Here is a 25208-nt window from a genome sequence, read left to right on the forward strand (position 1 = left end):
GTTTTAGCAGGTGCTCTTGGTAATTCTGATGCAGGCGGAAGTTTCTCTGCAGCTGGCATAGAGGTTGTATGGTACGTGTCAGAAGGCTGGAGGGCACAAGCAAACCCTGAATGCCCTTGTGAATCACTATGTTGAAAAGGTAGAGATCCCATCCTCTTTCTATATTCCTGTCAGACAGAATGTGTAGAAGAACATGTTGTTTAGCATTCAAGGTCAGGGGTTCTGGGGTTGGCCAACCAGAGTGTCTCCTTTGTAATGAAGAGGGTCTGGATGGCTGGTGTTGATGTCCTTGGAATACTGGCCATGCAAGGTGGAGAAAGGCTACAGACGCGAGGCTAGCTCCTCCACCATAAGAACTAGCCATGATGCTTTGTCCAGTCTGCTGCTTCTGGACTTCGAGCATGTGAGCTCCCCCCAGAAACCTAACCTTCTCACTCAACGTCTTTGGGTCTTCGGTCCTGGACCATCACTTACCCTTGGCTTAGAATCCGCTAGGGTACAGCAGCACCAAGGTTAAGTTTCTCAGCTCTGGCGTGAAACAGCTCCATCTTGAATCTTGCCTCTGCCTTATAGCTGTGTAACTTTCTCGATCAGTTCCTGATTACAATCTTTTTGCTAATCTGGAAAATAACTTTCCATTGTTCATTGGGCTAGTGTCAGTATCAAATGGGACTTAAAATAATTGAAAAGCTCACTAATTCAGTCTCTAGGAAATAGTGACTTATTGAATCCTTACCTAAATGCTGTGGTAAGGATTGTTATTTCTTTGTAGGGTTGCAAGAAATAGCAAGTAAAAATAGAGGACACCCAGTTAAATTTGCATTTCATATACACAATTGTATGACCCTACATTTTCATGTTCTTTGTTAGTAGTGCAAGGAACATATTTAAACTATAAAATTATTCATCTTTTTTAAAAAAAATATTTATTTTAGAGAGGGGGAAGGGCAATGAGAGAGAGAGAGAGAGAATCCTTAGACTCCCCACTGAGCCTGGAGCTCGAAGTGGGGCACGATCCCAGGACCCCCAGATCATGACCTCAGCTGAAGTCCAGAATTGGCCACTCAACTGACTGAGTCACCCAGGCACCTCAAAATTATTCATTGTTTAATTGGAATTCAGATTTCTCTAGGTGTCCTATATTTTATCTGGTAAACCTGTTCCAAAGTTTCAAATGAGTAATGCAGCTAGGAGGACCCAATGGGGAAACTTGTCCAAAGTCATGTGGTTAGTAAGTAATGTAATTGGGATGAAGACCCAGTATGTCCATTCCAACATCAGATTCTTTCTGTGTTCTGCTATCCCCCATCCTTGGTAACATGTGGGAACAATCAATTTCCCTGAAAGGACTAATTTTTATCCCCTTTAAAACACTGATAATGGGGGTGCCTGGGTGGCTCAGAGGGTTAAGCATCTCTGCCTTTAGCTCAGGTCCTGATCTCAGGGTCCTGGGATTGAGTCCCATGTCAGGCTCCTTGCTCAGTGAGGAGTTTGCTTCTCTCCCTCCCTCTGTTCCATCCCCCACTCATGTTCTCTCTCTCTCTGCTCTTTCTCTCTCTGAAATAAGTGAATAAAATCTTAAAAAAAAAAAAAAACTCCTGAAGTTCCTATTGGAGTTCCATATGTGAGAACATATTTAGGCAGAAATAACTCTGTGCTGTTGCATTTAAAAAAAAAAAAATGATTTTCTAATGACCAGAATGCCAACAGAATTTTCGCACCTTCCTTAGATAAACATGGGGGAAACCCGTGGATTACTGTCTGGAGTTTATGTCTGTATTTAGCACATGTGGTATTTATTAATCATTCTATGTCTCTCTTGGAGATGTCCTTAGATCCTACAGTTTTTAAAGAAATATATCTTAAGTTATTACAATGACCCAAGCATTCATCTGTTGGTAAGTTGAGAAAATACTGATAAATGAAAAAAAATTCTGCGTTCCTGTCGAACACGATGACTTACACTGAGCGTGATAGATATTGCTGAGTCACAGAAATCAGATGGTTTTATTTTAATTTCAAAACATGCTTTGATCCTTTTCTCACAATTGAACACAGATGTCCAAAACTTGCCGAGTCACTGTTGAAAATATTAACTTCTTTCCTCCTTTTGGCCTCCTTTGAAGAGACATGATTCAGGAGGGGGACTCTTCGAGACAAATGAGAGAGAGGAAAATACATGTGAGAGGAGAAGGTGTATGAGATGCCTGTTGAGGATGACAAAAATGTTTGCCACTTTGGCATTTTCAAATTATTTGGCAATCAGTTGGACTACTGATGTCGAAATTCATTCATTATCTAAAATGGCCGAGGCTGCATGATTTTGTGGTGGTTGTCACATTGCCAGTAACAACCCTGCAAATACCTCAGACGTATTAATAGAATAGCGCTTGCACTGCACCCAGGACAGTGCCAGGGCCCCTGGGATAAAAAGGTAATTGAACTAGATCAATCCTGACTCCTGCCCCTTTACAGCCATTTGGGGAGGCAGGACATAGCAATCCGAAATGAAGCAGGGGGCCGGTAAATCTAGACGGGATACCGTCGATATGAGCCTGTGTGGTTCAGAATTGAAGCTCATCTTATAACTTCTTTTCTCAGGAGCATTTAACCAGAAGCAAGGGTCCTCAAGTACGTATGGTTGCTACCTTAAATCAGTTTATTTGCGTTCTCCTTTGGAGTCTCTTTTATCCACTGTATAAACTATACAAGCACAGATTTAGTGCAATCTTGATCGCTTATCTTACGAGAGGCATTTAAAAATGAGTCTGAAGGCCAACCTGAGTATACAAACTCTAGGATATCGACAACATGATCAATTCTGTAGTTATAATATTTAATTATTAATTTGCTTGCACTATAAATTTAAAAATGCGTATGTAACACGAGATGATTTTAGGGATGTTGCTTTTTTCTAGGCTCGTATGTTTCTAGAGGACAACACTTTCACTTCTGCCTTAGTTACTGAAGACATCACTTTTCTAAATCCTTGTGTGATACTGTCAGTGGTTGGGTCCAACATACCCATCTGCTTCACACTGGAAAAGTTATTTAAAAAAATGTCTTTTCAGTGTGTCATTGAGATCTGTACAGCATAATCACTCAGTGTGTTGCTTTTCAGGTGATCTTGAAAAAACTTGTTTACCGAAACAACCCATTGGATTCGTGTTACATTTATTGTTCTTCTTTTAAAAAATTCAGCTTTGGGGCACTGGCGTGACTCAGTCATTAAGCGTCTGCCTTCAGCTCAGGTCATGATCTCAGAGTCCTGGGATAGAGCCCCTAGTCGGGCTCCCTGCTCAGCAGGGAGTCAGTCTGCTTCTTCCTCTCCCTCTCTTCCTGCTTGTGTTCCCTCTATTGCTGTCTCTCTCTCTTTTATTTACTTATAAATAAATAAAATCCTTTTTAAAAAATCAGCTTTGTCAGTTGAGCACGCTTACATATCCCATGACTTTGGTCATGTCAGGCGGTAGTGGCAGAGACCATAATGTTCACCAGATACACATTTCTTTTCCTACATTTCCTAGCCTTCTTACAATGAGATGAGAATCAGTGAGGGAGTCCTGGCCAGGGCAATGGGAGGGGCTGGGATTGTGTCTCTTCCTGGCATAAGATAGAGGAAGATCCATGGGTGAGCTTCTGGTACCATTGCTGGCAAGCCACACATTCCACATGGTGCTCTTGCAAGACAGTGGAGGCTCCATTGTCCTGGATTCCTGGGTGACCATGTGGAAGTGAGGTTTACTGACTCACAAGGGCCATGAAGCGTGAGCAAGAAATAAACAAGTTGTGTTAAGCCACAGAGTCTTTGAGGCTCATTCGTTACCACAGCATGCCCTTGCCTGCTTTTACTAACTATGTCTTCTTGAAACAAATAAGATAAAACAACAGCTGGGGAACCTGGCTGGCTCAGTCACTATAGTGTGTAATTCTTGATCTCAGTTGGGGTCATTTGAGTGTAGAGATTACTTAAAAATAAAATCTTAAACATTTGAAACAACAGAGGGAATGCTCAATCATGAGACATATTGTCTAGACTTGAATAAAAATCACTCCTGATTTAGTATGAAAATAGTTTGAGAATGGGGCCCCTGGGTGGCTCAGTCAGTCAAGCATCTGCCTTCAACTCAGGTCATGAACCTGGGGTCCTAGATCAAGCCCCACATCGGGTTCCTTGCTCAGCAGGGAGCCTGCTTCTCCCTCTCTCCACAATCCCCCCACCCTGCTCATGCTCTCTCTTGCTCTCTTTCTCAATTTCAAATAAATAAGTAATAAATAAACAAATAAATAAATAAAATCTTAAAAAAAAGAAAAGAATTACACGCTCCTACTCTAACCATCTCTAACCATGAAAATGCTATTGTGCCAGGGTATTTTTCTTTAAAAAAAAAAAAGTAAATAGTTTGAGAATATATTTCATCTTATAGCTGAAGCATATGGTATATCTTTTGCTGAAATAGGTTGACTGTTTCTTCTCTTTTTTTTTTTAAAGATTTATTTATTTATTTTAGGGAGAAAGGCAGAGGGAGAGGGAGAGAGAGTCTCAAGCAGACTCCCCACTGAGCACAGAGCCCAATGCGGGGCTTGATCCCATCACCCTGAGATCATGATCTGAGCTGAAACCCAGAGTCATATGCTTAACCCACAGTACCACCAAGGAGTTCCTGGTTGACAGTTTCTTTAAGGTCATGTCTTAAAAGAGCCCTATCTTTTAGATTTGTCAATCATTATTCATCACATACTAATAAATTATGTCCATGCTGATACCATTTCTAGCAGGCCCACTATTTTCCATGTGGCAAATAACATCCACAGCCGGTCACCATTTGTCATTTAGAGATTTAGTACAGGACTCTGAAAAATAGTGGTCTTTATATTATTGGCATAGTGACCCACAATTTTCTCAGAAGGTCTGTGTCAGGGGCACCTGGATGGCTCAGTGGGTTAAGCCTCTGCCTTCAGCTCAGGTCATGATCTCAGGGTCTTGGGATCGAGCCCCGCATCAGGCTCTCTGCTCAGCAGGGAGCCTACCTCCCTCCCCCATCCCCATCTGCCTCTCTGCCTACTTGTGATCTCTGTCTATCAAATAAATAAAATAAAAAAAAAAGTCTTAAAAAAAAAAGGAAGGTCTGTGTCAACATTTACTCAGATTCACACCCAAGCTCAGAATTTGATTGTTAAATGCCAGAATTGTGGGTAAAAGGGACCTGGAGGCACTTGTATTTGTACCAAAGACATTGTAGTATCAGATAATGGTCCCCGTGCATGAGAGCAGAATCCTATTTCTCTTCAAAGTGTTTACCAATAATTTCCCCAAAGATGCTGCACATATGTCCATACCTCAGTTTGTCCCCTGTGGGCACCATGCCTATTCTTGGGCTCTTACTCTAGCTTTCTCTGGTGCACAAAGCTGCTAGAAGAAGGAAGAGCCCCTGCCTTCGCCCATCAGGAGGACAGCCCTGTCTGTGCTGGGGGATTGGCTCCAGAGTCTCCTGAATCCATACAGTTGGGTATTTTTAGAGATGTGAAGGCCTTACCAGCTCTGAGGCACACTGTGTCACATGGGCCCGAAGCAATTCTTCTTGTCTTGAAAATCTCACAGAGAAATCTCTAAACAATATTCTGCATGATCATTCTCAGTCTCCTAGTAAGAGGGGTGCAAACCCAGGAAGCTGGAAGAGAAAGAGACAACACCCTTCTTCACCCTTTGCAAGGGTCATATCCCATATTTTTCTGGTGTCATATCCCAGTGGAAGACATTTTCCTTGTTCAGTTCTAATACCAAGCAAGGTGTGTGCACCTGCATGTGTGTGCATGTGTCTGAAAGGTGGAAGTATTACCAGAAGCAGCTTTCCCCGCTCACACCAAAACCAGCCCGGTACATGGTTTTACTCTTTTGTGACACGGACTTGCTTTTTATTCTACAGAGAAATGTAATCCTATCAAAGAGACTAAGGACACTTGAAAAAGATGACCCTGGGTCTCTCAAATGAAACCAAACGTCGGATTTGTAGGAATCTGAACAAGAAAGATTTACTTAATGGAAAAGCTCTAGTTGAAAGATAAAACAAGTGACCTTCCCCAGATGAATGGATAAACAAAACGGTGTATATTTATACAATGGGATATTATTTGGCCTGAAGATGGAATGACACCCGTTAGCACATGGCGAAACCTTGCAGATATTATGCTCGGTGAAGGAAGCCAGACACAAAAGGACCAATCCTGTACGATCCCACTTATATGAGGTACTTAAAGCAGACAAATTCATTAATACAGATGGTAGCATGGAAGTCACCAGGGGCTAAGAGGTGGGGGGAATGGGAAGTTTCTGCTTAATGTGTCCAGAGCTTCTGTTTGGGATGAGGAAAAAGAGCTGATGGACGGTGGTGATGGTCCCACAGCACTGTGAATGTAATTCATGCTACTGAACTATGCCCTCAAAAATAGTTAAAAAGAGAAATTTTATGTTATGTCTGTTTAATCACACACAGTAAGTCTGTAAATGTTCTGAGAGTGTGTGTCATTCTCACGGAGGGGACACGGGTTTGAATGATGCTGATTTGCCTTCGCTAGATTGTCAGCTCCTTGAGGACAGGAGTGTTATGTTGTCATTGTCTATGTCACTGTATCTATTAGAGTAGATACGCTGTATCTAGATACACTGTATCTATTAGAGTGTCTTCACTCTACCAAGACTCACGAATCCTGGCTGAATTGAATTAGACGGTGGCCTACAGGATTTTTCAATTTAATTTGTCCTTGGAAGAGAGAAGTGAGTAGATTTCCTGATCAAATACAGGGAAATGCTTTTAAAGGCTTGTTTTCCTGGAACAGTTTGTAGAAGCTTGCCCGTGTTTGACTGTGGGTTTGGTGCCCAGAAACTTGGATGGGAGCCAGGCAGAGCGATGAGAGAGAGAAGCCGTAGGTTGAGGAGGGAGTGGTCAGAATTCAATCTGATGTCGGCCCCGGCAAAGGGGATGTTCAAAGGTTAATAGCACAAAGATATTGGCTTTTAGAAAGAACATTCTTTGAAGGAATCCAAAAGGACACAGGAACTAACTTGATTGGAGTTGACTGTACAGAATCTCTACTGTGTAAAAGAAGGCAAGTGGAAAGCACTTACCATGGATAATATTCCTCTTTGATTGCAGGAAAATGCAAGTGAGAAAAATAGCCGGTATTCATAGCAGCTGAACTCGTCCAAAAATTTGTTCAAAAAGATGCTGTTCAGGGCTCCTGGGTGGCTCAGGTGGTTAAGCGTCAGACAGTTGATTTCAACTCAGGTCATGATCTCAGAGTGATGAGATTGAGTCCTGTGTCAGTCTCTGTGCTCAGCGAGGAGTCTGCTTGAGATTCTCGCTCTCCCTCTCCCCCAGCCCCTCCCCATCCTTCTCTCTCTCTCAAAAAGAAAAAAAAAATTTTTAATAAAGATTTTATTTATTTATTTGACAGAGAGTGATCACAAGTAGCAGAGAGGCAGGCAGAGAGAGAGAGAGAGAGAGAGAGAGAGGGAAGCAGGCTCCCCGCTGAGCAGAGAGCCCTAGGCGGGGCTCGATCCCAGGACCCTGAGACCGTGACCCGAGCCAAAGGCAGCGGCTTAACCCACCGAGCCACCCAGGCACCCCCAGAAAAACAAAAATTTTTAAAAGACTTTACTTGGCTTCTTCCCTTGGACACAAATGATATCTCTCCATGCAAAAATAAGATATAGTAAAAAGGTGTCCTGGGAGGTTATACTCATAGGGGGTCTACAGTGTAGCATCTAGATTGGGCAGCGACGATTGCAACTTTATTTTATAACTGAAATTTAATCAAATAATTTTTCCTTGAGATCATTCCTTACAAGTCATATGTGAATACATTGTCATGGTATTAAAAAATTCAGGCAGTGGGGCGCCTGAGCTCCCTGCTCAGTGGGGAGCCTGCTTCCTCCTCTCTCCCTGCCTGCCTCTCTGACTACTTGTGATCTCTGTCAGATAAATAAATAAAATCTTAAAAAAAAAAAAAAATTCAGGCAGTAGCTGAAGTATACAGAGTTAACATGGAAAGTGTACCCCCTTCTGGTTCTCCCACCTCTTTAAACAATCGGATACAGAGTGTGTTCCTCCAGATGTTTCCCTTAGATTTGCACACATGTATGAATATTTATAGAGTATTTATTTATTTATTTATTTATTTAGAGAATGTGTGCATGTGAGGGGCGGGGAGGGCAGAGAGAAAGAGAGAGGGAGAGAGAGAATCTGGAGTGGAGCCCAGGGAGGGTCTCCATCTCACAACCCTGACATCATGTTTGGAACCAAAATCAAGAGTCAGATGCTTAACTGTCTGAGCCACCCAGGTGCCCCATGAGCTCTTATTTTCATTAACGTTTTACATCTGTGGGAATCAAACTCTTTTTCTAAAAAATCCAGTCTCATTGCAGGTTTTGAAAGCAGTGGCATGACTGCAATGAAGGAGAATAATAGGGACCTTACGTCACCTACACACCTGAAAACCAGTGTTTGTATAATGAGGAATTGCCTGGATTAAGATCTTTAAAGGAGCAAAGCTGTACAAGGTGATTTTCAAGCTATTCATGTGAAAAGTGGAGAAGTTTGTGGGACCAGAACTTAATAGGACAAATCCCACATATAACATAACACACACAGAAAGCCTCCCCACTGTGGAGTCATAGTTTTAGGCTTACCTGTTAAAAAGTGCACCTTTTGTATGTAAGCTTGTTTTCCATTGTTTTTCTTTGCCTGGTTGATACCTTAAGAAATTAAGACCTTTTCTGTATGTGTTAAATTTTTGCATTTTCCTTTGTTAAAGTGAGGAATCACAGCTAGTTGAATAATTATCCAAACTAGAACATGCATAATATTAAAGCCAGATAATCTGGAGATCTAAAGCCTGGAGAAAATTAGATTAGCTACAGATTTCTCATGCAAGGCATAACCTTCAATTTAGAAACTGGTTGAGTCTATGGTAAAGAAGAGAGAATGGGTGTTACCTTCCAAATTAGTGTCCAGTTATTGTGTTCCAGATGAAAAAGTACCTTGTTAGTTTTATAGATATTTGGGTTTCGCTTGGAAAGATCAGGTGCTCTAGGTTGTTGCTTCTTCTGTTGGCACAAGGCAGTCTCTCTCTTTGAACATTGATCTGTAGACTGATGTACAGAGCTTGCAAGTTGCACCATCTGTAGTGGAATGTCTTCCACCACCTCAAACCATGAAGACTCTGTCCAGCTTCTATGCCTCTCTGCATGTTGGTCTTCCCTAGAGTTCAGAAGGGCTCCCTGGGGAGGTGTGGGGTGTGGAGACTCAGTGGATTTGGAGCCTCAACTCCTACTTGGAACCAAGTCAGCTGCATTTTAGGATAAGAATCTTGAGTCCGTTCAGCAGTCAACACAAGTGAATTCCCTCGCCTTCCTCTTTTCTGGCGTCATAATAGGATTCCAGAACAGGTATGTGTCAACTGAGAGTGCTCCCCCTTTTTAAAAATTTTTAAAAATTTTTTATTAACATATAATGTATTGTTATCCCCAGGGGTACAGGTCTGTGAATCGCCAGGTTTACACACTTCACAGCACTCACCATAGCACATACCCTCCCCAGTGTCCATAACCCCACCACCCTCTCCCTCCCCTCCTCCCACCAGCAACCCTCAGTTTGTTTTGTAAGATTAAGAGTTTCTTATGGTTTGTCTCCCTCCCGATCCCATCTTGTTTCATTTATTCTTTTCCTACTCCCTAAACCCCCCACATTGCATCTCCACTTCCTCATATCAGGGAGATCATATGATAGTTGTCTTTCTCCGATTGACTGATTTCGCTAAGCATAATACCCTCTAGTTCCATCCATGTCATTGCAGATGGCAAAATTTCATTTCTTTTGATGGCTGCATAATATTCCATTGTATATAGATACCACATCTTCTTTATCCATTCATCTGTGATGGACATCTATGTTCTTTCCATGGTTTGGCTATTGTGGACACTGCTGCTATAAACATTCTGGTGCACGTGCCCCTTCGGATCACTACGTTTGTATCTTTAGGGTAAATACCCAGTAGTGCAATTGCTGGGTCATAGGGTAGTTCTATTTTCAACATTTTGAGGAACCTCCATGCTGTTTTCCAGAGTGGTTGCCCCAGCTTGCATTCCCACCAACAATGTAGGAAGGTTCCCCTTTCTCTGCATCCTTGCCAGCATCGATCATTTCCTGACTTTTAATTTTAGCCATTCTGACTGGTGTGAGGTGGTATCTCATTGTGGTTTTGATTTGTATTTCCCTGATGAGAGTGCTCCCTTTATAAAAGAGGATTTTATTTATTTATTTAATTGAGAGAGCGACTGAGTGATTGGGAGGAGGGGCAGAAGGAGAGGGAGAGGGATAATCTGGAGCAGACTGCATGCTGAGGGCAGAGCCTGGTGTGGGCCTTGATCTCACAGCCCTGAGATGGTTACCTGAGCCAAAACCAAGTGTTGGTCACTTAACAGGTTGTACTGCCTAGGTGCCCCCAGTGCCCCATTTAAAAATAGAAAGAAAAAAATAAAGACAAATGTTGGTTGCTAATAATAATGCATATGTTTATCTATTTAAAACATTTTTAAAAAAGATATTACTTTTAAGTAATCACTACACCCAACATGGGGCTTAAACCCCTAACCTTGAGATTGAGAGTTACATGCTCTACTGAGCCAGCCAGACCCCCCAATTTTTAGTGGCTTTATAGACCTTAAAAACCAGCAGTTACTAAATGACTCCTTTGTTTAAAACACTCAGCATTTATTTCCAGCTTTTTTTGACCGGGGAGAAATGCATACTTTATGCCCTTCCCTTTAGACTTGAACAGAAACATGTAAGCAAAGATATTTGAATGTCATGGGAGACTGGCTGTTTTATGGCTTTTTTTTCTTCTTCTTTCTTTCTTTCTTTTTTCTTTTTTTTATTTTTGTCCTTCGGCCAAACTACCTGTCATTAAGGGGTTTGATTCTTGAGGAGCTAGTGTAAAGCAGTCATGGTTTAGGAGGCCAGACTGAGAGGCAGATCAAACAAACAAACATGTCTCTTAATGATCTGTGCATATGGAGTTTTATAACTTCTAAAATGTACCTACTGGCTTTAATTGGTGTGAGCAACAGCTTAAGGAATGATGGCACAACCAACTTGGATGGCAAGAGATGGAGAGAGTATTAAACCAAGTAGATTCTGAAATGTCTGAAAATGCAAATGACTATGGCATTTGTTAATGAGGTTGCTATTTTTAAAGACACCCACTAATACAGTCAATCTGTTTCATAGCACAAGGTGACTTTTATGTTATTGCTCCTTCTCTGTTTTATGTTATTGCTTCTTCTCCTCCTTTTTCTCACCTTCCACTTAAATATTTCTTCCCCGCCGGCCCCGTCTTTTTCTTCTGGTAGGATCCACTCAGCTACTGCACTTGGGTTAGGATGCACAGAATAGGAAATGCACTTGGTTCGCCTACACCTGTCATTTGTCAAGAGGGTTTGGGGATCTTCCTTTGGATTCCTGGAGGTCAGCAAGGGCTGCCTTCCTATTTGGAAAGATTCAGGTGAACAGGAACACCATACTGGAATTTAGATGTAGGTGTGAGGGCCACACGCTCGTTAACAATTTGGGTGAACTAAAAGTGCGATTTGATCTTTCTGGGCTGTGGTCTTCTTAGTCTGTAAAGTGGGGGTGCTGGGAGAAGAGAAAATCGACACCGACCCTGTGGAGTTCAGTTCACTGTAGCTATCAGAATTACAAATGCAGATACCTTTCGATCCATCGCCCGTCTGAGGGTTCATCCGTTAGATTGTGAAATGACAGACATAAAAAGATACTCGTTGCTGCATTGTTTGGATTATCAGAAGCCTGGGAGCACACGATAGAGGATTGTTAAATACATTTTCGTACATCTGTACTATAGAATTTTATACAGCTGTATTAGAAAGAGAAAAAACTCCAATGCTGACATGTATGTCCAAGATGCATAAGAAATGAGATACATTAAATGAGAAAATCACGATTCAGAAGAGTGTGTACAACGTATAGTGTTTTGTTTAATAGAAGGGAGGAGGAATGAGAGTACATGTTAACGCTTGATCTTACTTGCATGGAGAAACTTTGGAAGGAAGCAGGAGAAGCTAATTGAACACCAAAACCATCTATTCTCTTACGGAGCCTGATCATAGAGAGTGGAAACCACACCTCACTGTCTCAACGGACACCGCTTTGTCTGTCCACTCTCTCTAGAACCATATTTTTCCTCTTGGGCAGCTGTCACACCCAAGCCAATGGCTTGATTGCTTGTTACAGGAGCTTCTCAAAAGACCTACCCAGTCTTCACTGGAAAACATCAATAACTTGTGTGTTAGGATTCTGAATCCCTTAGTCTCAAAATCCTCCCCTTGATGGTTTCCTTAATCCTGGGCTGGTATATTGTGATTCTTACCCAGTCTCAGCCAAGTCCGAGCATTGGAAAACAAGCCTTAAGCCAAACGTCCAATTCTCAGTAAATTTTGACTTTACCTTACCCTCTCTGAGACAGGGATGTGGTGTCCTCTTGCTCACTGTGGTAAGCAACAAACTCAAGCTTCATCTCATCAACAAACTGTGTTTGTGATCTTGGTGGAACCAGCTTTTTTTTTTTTTTTTTTTTTAGTTTATTTATTTATTTGACAGACAGAGATTGCAAGTACGCAGAGAATCAGGCAGAGAGGAAGAGATGATGCAGAGGAAGCAGGCTCCTTGCTGAGCAGAGATCAGGATGTGGGGCTGGATCCCAGGACCCTGGGATCATGACCTGAGCCAAAGGCAGAGGCTTTAACCCACTGAGCCACTCAGACGCCCCTGGAACCAGATTTGTTAGATTAAAACAAATTTAATTTTGTTTTAAAATTTGGTGGGGTGGGTATATTTGTGTAGCGGAACTGTCAGATGATGCAAAGTGAGGGGCAAGGCCCTTCACTGAGTATTTTTACACTGTGAATGCATTATCTATTAAAAATGAAATACAATAAAAGTAAGTCTTATTTTGAACAAATAAAAATATAAAATAAATTCAGGGGTTAATTATTAAATCACTAAATTTCCTTTCAATGCCATGATTCCATTACAATTTCACGTTGTCCACTAAGAAAGTAATTTCCAAAATTGCAATACAGAAGGCAGCTGCTCGGTTTCTGTCCCCTTGTGATGGGATAGCTTTCAAGTCCCCAGTTTATCGATTCACCCATATTTCTAGCACTGATTTCAATTAACATTTGTCAGAGCTAAAAATACAAATTTTATTTAGAGCCCAGGACTATTTTGACAGAATGATTTTCAACATTGTGACTTTTTAGCACAGGAGACTGTGGTTTTAATTGGAAAACCAATTACTTTAACAACTATTCTGGTCCTGCCCTTTAACATGATTTATATAAAAAGAGGCCCATATTTTTGGAAGGTTATAATGATTATTATGATTAGGGACGATTAGTGACTGGCAGGAAATCCAGGTGTCCCAGGGAGCATTGCTTCTAACGTCAGAGGACTCTTAAGGTCCTCAGAGCCTTGGGAGACTGGAATTTATAGGTCTGTTGCTGAAATTCAGGAGTTGGAAGTAATGGGAAGAACGGGAGGAAGGGATGGAAAAAAGGAAGGAAGGGAGGAAGGGAAGGAGGTGGGTGAGAAGGAGGGGGAAAGAATAAAAAGGGAAAAGAGCAGAATTTGTAAAAGCAGTGGGAAATAGTAGCAAAACTGACTTTGGTAGTTTTTGTCAGGACCATAGTTTGTTTTGCCTTTTTTTTTTTTTTTTTTTCCTGTAAAGAAGGTATGGAGGGAAGGAGCTAGATTAAAAGATGAAAGACAAGAAAAGAAGTGATACCTTGTTAGGATAGGCTATGGTTAAGTAACATGGAAAAGTAAGCCATGTCAATCTTTCTTTTTATGATCTGTCGGCTAAAAGGGGAGAAATTACGCAGAGACAACTGAAACGAACCCTGATCCCTTAGGTTTTACTCCTCAGGATCCACATTTTTTTTAAATCTTATTTGATTTTTAATTTAATTTAATTTTTTCAGTGTTGGATCCACATTCTTTAGGTCCCTCCTTTTTACCTTATTAAATCTGAGGGTAGAAAGAAAGAAATGATTAATTTTCAAAGTACTGTAACATAGGTCTTGCATTTGCATAATAATATGTTTTGTTTGAGTGGCATTTGCAATTTGCCAGGGGCTCTCAAACCCATTCTTATTCCTGATATTATTCACTGTTGTCTGTGTGTATGGAAAGCAGAACAAAGAATGTATTCTTTTCTTTCTCTCATGGTCTTTTTTCCTTTCATCCAATTAATATTTCACATTTACTCTCATCTTTCAGGCAGAAGTACTTATCCTGCTTCTTATCACTCAACACAAAACCCAATTACACATTCCACGGAATTTTTTGCAACCTGTGCCCTCTGTTAAGCACAACCTCCGTTGGCCATGTCAGTTCAGTGCTTTGCTTACGAACCGCTCTCTTCATTCACGATCGTTTAATTTTTTTCTCTGTAAACTGACAAAGGCTGACATTTGCATATTGGCATGTGGGATTGAAGTTTCTAAAACTAGGGGATTCGGTCGTCCTTTGTGGCTACTGAAGCGGTTGGATTGAAATTCTCTTTATCCTGCCCTTGATTCTGATGAAAATTTGGAGCCCCATGGGCCCCAGGTTTAGAGAAAAGAGCACCCCGCTGCTAGCTGGGTCTGTGTTGCCTGGAGCACAGGAGAGGCAGCCTGGAAGGGCATCTGCCCGAAGACTAAGGATGACTTCCGGGAGAGAACTCATCCTAAGGGGGGATTTGAACACCGCCTGCGGTCTGTCCATAGCTCTCTTTCCTCCCTGGCCCTGTGGGTATTTATCTGCCTCTTCGAAGATAAGAGAGAGGTTGATAAAATCAAGAAATAACTATGGTACGACTCACCATGGAGCTCTGTACCTTGGGACGCCTGTGGGCAGGGGTCGAAGTATCTTGTAGACACCACAGGTTTTGCATAGTTAAGTGGCTCTGCCTGGTGGCCACGGGGATGGTGACTAAAAGCTGACACAGTGGTTACAGGGTAGTTAAGAGGACCTCATTTTGAGCCTCGTGATAAGCCTCCCTGTTGTTACCTGGCATTGACCACTGAGAGCTTAGAGAAAACACTAGTTAAGAAAGATTTACTGTTGGGGCGCCTGGGTGGCTCAATGGGTTAAAGCCTCTGCCTTCAGCTTGGGTCATGATCCCAGGGTCCTTGGATCGAGCCGGAGTCGGCCGCTTCCTCCCTCTCTCTGCCTGCCTCTCTGCCTACTTGTGATCTCTCTCTCTGTCAAATAAATAAAAATCTTAAAATAAAAAAAAGAAAGATTTATTGTCACAAAAAGACAATTCTTTAGACGACAACCATTTCTTAGTGTGGGATTGGGTTTGGGCCGATTTACATGGGTCTGAAACTTGGAAAGATTTCCAAGTAGGAGTCTTGATAATTACTAATTGGATTTGGCAAGGAACTAGCCTAATTAATGCTAGCTTTCATGCCAAATCTTTAACTGTTTATCAGTCATTCCCAACAAAGAGTTGGAGCTCGCTCCCAGTGATTTCAGGGAAAAGTAGCAGTAAAATCCGAGGTAGTTGCAGAAGAGTAATATGGTTCCTGAAGGGAACGCTGACAGGTAAATTGAATTCGCCAGACCTTGAGCAGACTCTATATCCACAACATGCAGGGGATGGGGAACTTAAGCGAGGAATCAGGAAGGTTCTTTAGCAAGAGACACTGGTTAATTTCAGGAGGAATATACTACAAAAATGATTTAAATGACTTCCATTTTTTTTTAAGATTTATTTATTTATATGATCTCTATGTCCAACGTGGGGCTTGAATTCATGACCCCGAGACCAAGAGTCCCACGCTGTACTGACTGAGCCATGTGGGTGCCCCAAAATGACTTTTAAATTTTTTTTTAAGATTTTATTTATTGGGGCACCTGGGTGGCTCAGTGGGTTAAAGCCTCTGCCTTCAGCTTGGGTCATGATCCCAGGGTCCTGGGATCAAGCCCCGCATCGGGCTCTCTGCTCAGCGGGGAGCCTGATTCCTCCTCTCTCTCTCCCTGCCTCTCTGCCTACTTGTAGATCTCTGTCTGTCAAATAAATAAATAAAATCTTTAAAAAAAAAAAAGATTTTATTTATTTATTTGAGGCAGAGACAGCGAGAGAGAGCATGAGAGGGGAAAAGGTCAGAGGGAGAAGCAGACTCCCTGCAGAGCCAGTAGCTCCATGCAGGACTCAATCCTGGGACTCCGGGATCATGACCTGAGCTGAAGACAGTCGCCCAACCAACTGAGTCACCCAGGCACCCGTAAAATTTTTTTTTTAAAGTAGACTTCACATTGGGCTCATGACTGTGAGAACAAGACCTGAACTGAGATCAAGAGTCAGATGCTCAACCCACCGACCCACCCAGTAGTCCCTGACTTTTAAAATTTTAAAGAATGGAAGAACATAGGATGTCTACCACAACTCTTTCTGTTGTCACAACTGAAGTCTACACCTCCTTAAAAAAAAAAAAAGAGAAAGACCCCTTTTATATCTATGGGAAAAAGTATCCAGGGGCGCCTGGGTGGCTCAGTGGGTCAAAGCCTCTGCCTTTGGCTCAGGTCATGATCTCAGGGTCCTGGAATCGAGCCCCAAGTCAGGCTCTCTGCTCAGCCGGGAGCCTGCTTCCCCCTCTCTCTGTATCTGCCTGCCTCTCTGCCTACTTGTGATCTCTCCGTCAAATAAATAAAATCATAAAAAAAAAGAAAGTATCCAGAGTTCCAAATATCAATGAATTATTGAATGACTACTGGTCCCTGAAGGTCTCTTCCAACTTTGTGAGATGTGCCATTGTCATAAGAAGAATATTTTTGCTGGCCTTCTTTGTGTTTATAAAATCTCTTCTTTAGAATCGAGGTTTTGTATTGGCTGATGTAGGTATTTCTGGGCTGGAAACTAGGATGTGGACTAGATGACAGTGAGAATTTATCCCAGTGATAGAACTCTAGTATTTTCCTCAAAAAACCCAATTTCTGTGCATTCCTGATCTCCAGGGTCCAGAAGCTCCTTCCTCTCTGGTAGGGAGAGGGGTTTCGAATTTGGGTCAATTTTTGGTTCTCTTATTATTTTCTACTATGGCTGGGGGAAAAAAAAAAACAAGTCTGCTCAAACTTGATTTGTGTATTTCTTATTAAGTGATAGAAGTATGGGAGTGCTTTTGGTTTGAAGTACAAACAAAACAAAACAAAACAAACCACACACACAAAAAATAAGTTGGCCAAAGATTGATTTACTTATAAATGTTAATCTTTCTACTCTTGAGACAACCCCCTTTCCTCTCCTTTGCTTATTTGTTCCTTCAACAAATATTTTTAAATTTAAAACAATTTTATGTATGTATTTATTTATTTGAGACAGAGAGAGCGCGCGCGCGAGAGAGAAGCGAATTCTGCACTGAGCATGGGGCTCCAGGGCAGGGTTTAATTTCAAGACCCTGAGATCATGACCTGAACTGAAATTAAGAGTCAGATGCTTAACTGCCTGAGCCATCCAGGCACCCCTGTTCCTTCAACAAATAGTAATTGGACATCTGCTATGTGCCAGAACTACGGTGTGTGTGTAATGGGGGGCGAGTGTTTACAGCTGGAAACAATGGAGACATGGTCTCTCCTAGAGCTCTCTGCCTAGCGAGTGGGGCAATCAAGGACTTCTCTCCCCTTTACTAGTCATGGGATCTTAGACAAGGCGCCTCATGTCATTTGCCTCAGCTTCGTCGAGCATACAACGGAAGAAAAATGCCCACTTCATAGAGCTGGTGACTGTATTATATGGGATAATATGTAGAGTGCTTAGCAACGTGTCTACCATAGAGAAAAATGAGTGCCAATGGGTGTATTATCCTTTTCTGACTCTTGAACCAAAACAATCTGTAAGACAGTAACATTATGAGCAAACCTGAAAACAAATCATTCTGGAAATATGACTGAGGCCACCCCATTCTCCAGCCTTTGTCCGGCAGAAGATTGCCCCTTTGAATTTGCTGAAAATTCATTATAGCTGGGATGAGGGAATGGGGAATGACCTTGAGTCTTCTGTCAGTCAGGCTCACCTAATAGAAGGGCGTGCTGCTCTGGGATAGCCAGGGGGCTGGGCTGACTCATCCATGTCTGCGGTTGCCATGTTCCTTTCCAGAGCCTCCTTGTGGATAAAGTCCACTATGTGCCATCGGCATTGGGGATGAGAAGTTCTTCCCTCTTGCCCTGCCACGGGGACAGAACGTGGCAGAATTCAGGACACAGCCTTGGGGGACAATCAGGCTCTCGCCAGAGAATCTGAGGTCTAGAATACACACCTGACAATTCCCCCTGACTTATCATTCCACCTCCTAGTTGTATATCCCAATAACTGTGGGATGTAAAGAAAAGAGTCTTAAAATCAAGGAACTGGAAATCAGCTTGGAAGTCAGGAGAGATAATGCATATATCACAAAAAGTGAGCTAAACAGGCCAATAACAGCACTAGATAACAACACTGTTTATTGACCTAGTATTGTTCACTGGGCACCGGGTTAGGGATTCGGATGTCCGTCTTCGGGAGCTTATAGTCTAGAGAGGAAGACAGGACCGAAGCAGCGGTCACAATAGAAAGGTCAAGACTTCCAGTTGCCATGATGAGGGTGGTTTGCTACTGACTATATCTGAAGGGTCACAGGGGAGGACAGAGAAAGAGCTAAATATGAATGAGAAATAATTGCTATTATTTCTCTCTCTCCAGTGGGGAGAGAGATTGCAGTAAGCTGTGACTGACAGGTATGCGGGGAGACTTGAGATGGGTCTCCAGGAAACGCTTGTCAAACCGACAAAAGAGGGACAGCTCTCTGCTGGTGCCTTCAGCCTGGTGAGGGAGGCAGGGCAGGAGGAGGTAATCTGGTTTGCAGAGGAAGCCCAAGATGGACCTTGAGGGGGACTATCGGCTTCGAAGACCAGAGTTCGAACGTCAGCACGGATGCTCACTGCTCGGATGATTTGTATTAATCACTTCGCTTCTCTGGGCTTCTCTTCCTTCTGCATAAAATGGGGGGAAGGGGGTGCTGGATAATCTGCACATGTCTTTCTGTGTGTGCACCTTTGTCCAGTTTCCTCACCGGGAGCACAGGGTTAAATAATGAGAATCTGAATGAAGGCTCATCAAGATTTAGAAGATAGGATTTCTTTTCATGCCAGAGCACGCAATGTGAGAAAGTATGCTACATCCTAGGTATTTCTTAGCATCCTAGGAAAGTTCTTTCTAATCTCTTGCAAATGTTTCACAGCTTATATATTCCAGAAGGACACTTCTCCATCCCTCTCCCCACCAACCACGGGCTCTTTGTTGTTTTTATTGCCCCAGGGAGTCAGTCCTCAATTCTGCTTCACAGACTTGGAGAAAAGGTGGACTGGCGTTTTTTGGTTGTTTCTGTCATTTCGGTGGAGTTTTCCCCATCTGGTCCACACCGGGGCAGAAACACTCTTCTTTAGACTTCTCAACTTGTACTTTTTTTCTGTTTTGCAAAAGCGATATGCCGTACACCAAAGATCACTGCGGGCTGGGGACTGGCTTGACCATGCGTGGTGCTTGCCATGATGGACTGGACATTAGAATTTGTATAAAGGAATGAATTCTGTTCTTTTCTCAGAGCACTTTCCTTCTGCAGCCAAAAAGGCTATGTTCACACGGAATCAAAGTGATGATCTGTTCATTATACCTTGCCTTGGAGGTACTGCCTCTTAAATTCCAGAAAAACACAATAAAGCAAATAAAGCAAGTGCCACAGTCAAGGGAGTCGCTTGAGTCCTTGGGCTTCCCAGTGCACATGAAAGTTGTGTTTATACTCAGCTGCCATCCATCGAGCGTGCAATAGCATTGTGCGTTAAAACATAAGGCACACATCTTGATTTAAAAGTGTGTTGTGGCTAAAAGATGTTAGCCATCATCCGAGCTTGCCGCCTGCGCGTCATCATTGCTCATCACGGAATCATCATAACGAATGTCCTAGTGATGAAAAGTTTGAAATACTGCCAGAATGACCGAAAAAGGAGACACAGAGACATTCAGTGGGAAAATGCTGTTGGAAAAAAAATGGGGCGGATAGGCTGCGTGGACGCAGGGTTTGTGGCGATTTGAAATGAACACAGTATCTGCGAAGTGTGATAAAATGAGGGGTGTCCATTCGATGCTGCTGCTCTTTGTAGATCATCGAAACGCTGAAAACCCAAAGGCTGAAAATCTCTGTAGTTTGATTACTGGAATACCCAGATGGCTTGCTTGCATTGGTTAGGGTCAATGGACAAGGAATGAAACTCCCCTTGTTTGGTTTGATAGTTTCAAAGGGAGTGATGTGGCTTCTTGCGGTCTAAGGGAAAAGGTTTCCTGTAGGTGCTCATGGCAGCTCTGTCTTCATGCACCCAGGTTTTCTTTCATGTTCTTTCCTGCAGTTCTGCAAGTTTGAGAGTGGTGGTGCTGCTGCCCTATTCTTGCTTCGCTGTTCAATGTCACAGCTCTGGGCTTTCCCCTCCCTGGGTCATCAACATTTGCAGCGAAGTAAAGGAAAAAGAGAACACCATTCAAAACCATGCCTCAAGCCAAGGACTTCTAAAGGTCAGGGAGAACCTGCCAGTGTCTTCCTGGCTCCTGTGCCTGGCGTCCCACAAGATGACCAGGTGCCCGGCTGGGTTGGTGTCATTATTACAGGGAGGCATCAGATCCTGGCAACCGATGGGTTGTCTGATCTGTGGAGGAAACCCAGGGCTTATATCATTCATTCCAGAAGGCTCTCCAATGTCCCCCACAGCACAAATCAGTTCAGGGAAAGGATGAATTAACCCTTGAAGAAAAGCAGAAGGAGGGGAGAGCTCTACGAATGGGTGGAGGGGTTCGATTTCTGTATTCCCAAAGCCTAGGAACAGAGAGGTGTATAGGTATTTTGTGCAGAAGCATTCCAAAGACAGATGAGAAGTGCATACACCTGCCTCTGGGAAGGGGCTCAGTGTGCCTTGGGTGGCCCCGATCAGTGAGCAATGACTGTTTCTGCCCGTTCTCAGGACTCACCATGGAAACGGTTGGGGTGCACAGGGTTCTTATTGTGAGGCTGGCTCTCTCTCCGCTTTCCTCCCGGGGCCAGAGGACGAGAAGTCCCTTCCTGCATCCAGTGCTCAGACTGTCATATTGGCTCTGGTTTAGAGAAGCCTGGCCATCAGCAGGACAGGGTAGTTGTGGTGGGAGCCCATCTCTCAACCCTAGGGACCCTGCTTTCACACAGATCCCATCTCAGTGATCTTGGGAGGGTCTCCGCTTTGGCTAGCTTCCACCTCCCATAAGCCTGGGTACAAGGAGCCCGTCCTTAGTTGTGTGAGCTCAGGCAATCCATACTGTTCCAGGGCGAAACAACACTACCCATTTCTGACAGCTTTGAAGGCAGACCCTCCTGTGAGCTGTAAATCACAGGCACCCCTCTCTGCCTAGTGCTCTGGAGGAATAAAAAGGAAAAATACAAAAGTGCAGGCTGAGAAGCAGCATGCGGGGGCGGGATCGTCTGGGGAGTGTTTCCAGGGAACTCTGGCAGGAGCCTTCTTGCTCATGAAGGATTTCCCCGGCACCGCGCCTGGGCAGGATAACAGATGGGCTTCTCTCTGCCGCAGAAGGGAAAATACCTTTTGTCTTCGCCAATGCCCTTCACTGTGGGCCAGCAGCTACCAGGCACCCCTTCTGCTCCTGGATGTAGTCTCTGTCAAGAGGCATCTGATTTTTTTTTTTTTTTTTTCTCTGTAAGAAGAGAAATCGTATTCTCACGATGTTCTGCTCCCGAAAGCCGTCAACCGTGAAGAGTGCCCTGTCCTTGTTCAGAGGTGCAGTTTTGGAACGATCAGGGAGAAGCCAAAGGCATTTCATTTTTAGAGACTGTCAGAAAATATTCACAGGCTTTCTGTTTGTAACATATGGCCCCCACACCTCCCAATCACAGCCCCCCTACTGAGGGGCCTGACCTCATTTTTTTTAATCTTCAAGCTGGGAGCATATGTGAAGATTAGCGACCCGAGGATTTAAAATGACAATTGGAAAAGGTCTCCCTCTTTAGAACCAGACTCTGGGCTCCTGGTCCTCTAATGGTCCTGAGTAGACTCTAATGAGGGATTCAGTCTGAACCTGGTGGTTTCCAGTGCAGAATTTGGGTTTATCCATGTGTTATATATAGTCACAAGCCTTGTAACGGCTCTCTTTTTGAGCTATGATCCTTTTACACTTTCCTGCTTTACTGTCTTCTTTTTTCTTTCTCTGCCTCCTGTCCCTCCTCATCCTTTCGGATATTTTCAATCCATCCCACGGGTTTTAAACCCAACAATTGACCCACTTTTTTTTTGTTGATGTTGTTGTTTCTGAGATAGATGTTTTTGAAGATCTGGCCAAAGAAGGAAAAAAACAAAACAAAACAAAACCAAAAAAACACCCACTCTAGGGCTATATTCTCCAACTACCTGATAATAATGATCCATGTGGAAATAATCCCCATGTAAATCTAGGTGGGTCTTCTAATCTAGGAAAGCAGTTCGGTCCTGAAACAGGTTGGTCAAAACAGTTTCTCAATGCAACATTTGTTACCAGTGACTTTATCTGCCTATGCTCCTGTAAGCTGCTACATTGTTTGCGCTCTCCTGTTCCTAATTCTTCTTGGTGGCAAGGATGGTCTCACTCATTTTCATACCCTCTATGGTGACTGTTAGACAGATTGGGACTTCAGCTAATTTAATTCAATTCATATAAAAAGTGTGATGTGTCAGAGAGCTGGGGAAATGATTCATGTGCAATTGAAAAGGGCAAAACCATTTCATTTATGGATTTCTAGCTACTAAAGTATTGATTGGGAAGATGAATCTTGCCAGCCAAACTAGTTGGGAGAAGTGGATCCAGGGAATCATTCCAGGGTTCTGTTATTTCCAAACTGCTGCCAGGCATATTTGGAGAATTTGGGAAGATTCTCGGAAACCTACTAGCTTATGAAAGGAAACGTCCAGAGGAAATGTTTCAAACACTGAAGAATATTTTCTTAACTCTCATAATGCCTGAATGGGAAAAATGTGTTTACTACAAAAATGTTTTCTGGGGATGGTGGTGACACAAAAGCCATAAGGTTAGTTTTTCGGGAGGAACAGAAATTAGAATTAGTGTTCATAAAACTTTGTCATTTGTATGGAGTCCTTGATGAAATGGGGGAGTCTTCCCCCCACAACTTATACAGTGCACAAGATATTGAAGACTATGAAGAGAGGGACAAACAGTGATTGATTAACTGTCATAATTTAATAATGAGAATTTGTATTTTCCTTAGCATCAGATTCCTTTCTAGAAGGGACTGTGTTGGTTGCTGTGTAAGCCAATGACTGGCTAGAGCTGGTGTGTGAGGCATGAACAAGTGTGTTTGCGACGCACATTTTTTTTTCAGTTACTTTCTGAGGATGGTGGGTTTAGGTAACTGCAGAGCTCTTGTTGGGCGGGGCGGAAATTTGCAAGCTCCAGACAAGAATTGAGTTGCTTAGAACAATAGGGAGGGGTTTAGAAAAACAAAGGCGGGAAGCAGGGTAAAGCATTTTAGTGCCCAGAGCAGAAGTGGAGGGGGAGAAAACATGGTCTCAGGGGGATATTTTTTAAATATATAATTTATCTTATATCTGATCTTTAAAAAAAATTTTATTATTGAAATATACTTAACGTACAATGTTATAATAATGTCAAGGGTGTAACCTAGTGATTCAAAAGTTCTATACACAAATCACTGCTTACCACAGGAAGTGTAGTCACCCTATGACGCTATTACTATATTATCGACCATATTCCCTAGGTTACCCTTTTCATCTCTGGGATTTATTTTATTTATTTATTTATTTAAAAAGGTTTTACTCATTTATTTGACAGAGATCACAGTTAGGCAGAGAGGCAGGCAGAGAGAGGGGGGAAGCAGGCTCCCCGCTGAGCAAGAGAGCCCGATGCAGGGCTTGATCCCAGGACCCTGGGATCATGACCCATGCTGAAGGCAGAGGCTTTAACCCACTGAGCCACCCAGGCACCCCAACGAGATTTATTTTATAACTGGAAATTTGTGCCTCTTAATGCTCTTTATCTATTTTGTTTCTATCCCCCGCCCCCGCAACCACCAGTTTGTTCTCTGTATTTAAGAGTCTGTTTTAGTGTTTGTTCGGTTGTTCACTTGTTTTGTTTTTTAAATTCCACATGTAAGTGCAATAATGTATCTGTTTTAGCATGATTACTCTCTAGCCCCATCTGTATCGTTGCAAATGGCAAGATCCCATTCTTTTTTATGGCTGAGTAATATCCCATTAGATATCTATGCCACATCTTTTCATCTATTCATCTGTCGGTGGACACTCAGGCTACTGCCCTATCTTAGCTCTAATGTTGCAATAAGCCTAGGGGGTTCATATAACTTTTCTAGTTAAATACCCAGTGGGGTGCATATATCTTTTTAAGTTAAATACCCAGAAATGGAATTGCTAGGATCATATGGCAATTCTATTTTTATTTTATTTTATTTTTTATTTATTTGTGTGTGGGGGTGGGGTAATTCTATTTTTAATTTTTTGAGGAACCTCCAAACTGTTTCCCACAGTGGCTGCACTAGTTTGCTTTCTTACCATCAAGATCCTTTCTTCTCCAAATCCTGGCCAGCCCTGTTATTGTGTTTTGGATGCTAGCCTTTCTGACAGGTGTGAGATGATAATTCATTGTGGTTTTGATTTGCATTTCCAGGAGGAATTTTTTAAAAAGATTAATTTATTTTATCCTAGAGAGAGCGAGCTCACGCAAGAGGAGTGGAGAGGGGCAGAAGCAGAGGGAGAGAGAGAATCCTAAGCAGATTTCCTGCTGAGCGTGGAGCCTGATATGGGGCTCAATCCCATGACCCTGAGTTGAAATCAAGAGTTGGCCGCCTAACTGAGCCACCCAGGCACCCCAGCAATTTTTTAAAGTGAAATTTTGTTGCATGTTGTAAATCCCCCTTTCCACCACCCCTCCCATCCCTCTCTCCCCTTCAGTCTTCAGTAAAATGTGTGTACTCACAATGAAGCTGATTTCATTTGGTTAGGAGTATGATAAAAGGCTGAGTGTGGTATCATGTTGGGCACATGGGT

Source organism: Lontra canadensis, unplaced genomic scaffold, assembly GCF_010015895.1.
Source record: "Lontra canadensis isolate GAN:19392208 unplaced genomic scaffold, GSC_riverotter_1.0 scaffold126, whole genome shotgun sequence".
Classification (NCBI taxonomy): domain Eukaryota; kingdom Metazoa; phylum Chordata; class Mammalia; order Carnivora; family Mustelidae; genus Lontra; species Lontra canadensis.